Genomic DNA, 1,131 nt, shown 5'->3' on the forward strand with positions numbered 1-1,131 from the left:
TCTAAGATTCTAAATAAAATGTTAAAATACTTTTATTATTTTTCTACTTTCCTTTGAGAAATCTTATTTGAATTAGTAGAATTAAACTCATTTGTCTTTGTCATTTTTGCAACGTGGTTATTTCAAAGCAGTACACTCCTAGAATTAAAACTAAATGTCCAGTACAAAGTACAGTATCATTGACAAACAAGTGTTTGCCACATGTTTTCTGGGAACATACTAAGTATGACTTTCATTAATGTGGTACTTAGCTTAATAGTTTTGAGAATTCTAACTCAGGTTATTTGGAGTGTCTAAAGAAAAAAATATATAATGCTATCTTTTCTCAGGTTCACTGAATTCATTTCTTTTTTAATTACAACAGATATTACTATTTCAAAATTCTTTACAAAAGATAAGACAATGTAAGTCTGAAAACTTTCTCAGTGTACAATAAGGTGTGGAGAACAAATCAGTCTTAGATTCAGAGTCTGATTAGCCCTAGTCTTGTCTTTCTTTTCTTTGATGAATTTACAGTCTATAAACACGTCTTTCTCAAGATTTCTTTGGCTATTTGGGGTCTTTTGTGGTTCTATACAAATTGTAAAATTATTTGTTCCAGTTTGGTGAAAAATAACAAAGGGATACATGAACCAATAAAAAAGCTCCCTCAGGCCAATGCTGAAACAGTCTGAGTAATTAAATTAGGTAGTACTAGATTATAACTCAAAATATAAAATAAGTCCTCACTTTGGCAGCACATATACTAAAATTGGAATGAGACAGACAAGACTAGTACAGCCCCTGTACAAGGATGACACCAAAAATTGTGAAGCAGTCCATATTAAAAATATTTATGCACAAATATAGATAATATGTATACATGAATATATATATATATATATATATATATATATATATATATATATACATATATATATATTCACATAGATACGACTGAATTCATAGTCACATGAATGATTGAATGAATAAATAAATAATTTGGGAAGAATGGATAAATCTGTGAAAAATGCTGTTGGTATTTTGACAAAAATTGCATTAAAGCTGTAGATTGCTTTGGGTAATATGGACATTTTTCTTGCTTTTTGAGGTACTCTTTTATTACTATGTACTTCCCTAAGACCACTTTTC

At 28.8% G+C, this 1,131-nt stretch overlaps 1 non-coding gene across 1 annotated transcript; it reads left to right on the plus strand.

Annotated features, from left to right (window-relative positions):
- The first annotated feature begins 721 nt into the window (after nt 1-721).
- LOC132693430 (U6 spliceosomal RNA) lies at nt 722-828 on the plus strand. Its single transcript, XR_009616813.1, has one exon. It is a non-coding gene; the product is annotated as a U6 spliceosomal RNA (small nuclear RNA).
- Nucleotides 829-1,131: the final 303 nt, after the last annotated feature.

Source organism: Panthera onca, chromosome B1, assembly GCF_046562875.1.
Source record: "Panthera onca isolate mPanOnc1 chromosome B1, mPanOnc1 haplotype 2, whole genome shotgun sequence".
NCBI classification, from domain to species: domain Eukaryota; kingdom Metazoa; phylum Chordata; class Mammalia; order Carnivora; family Felidae; genus Panthera; species Panthera onca.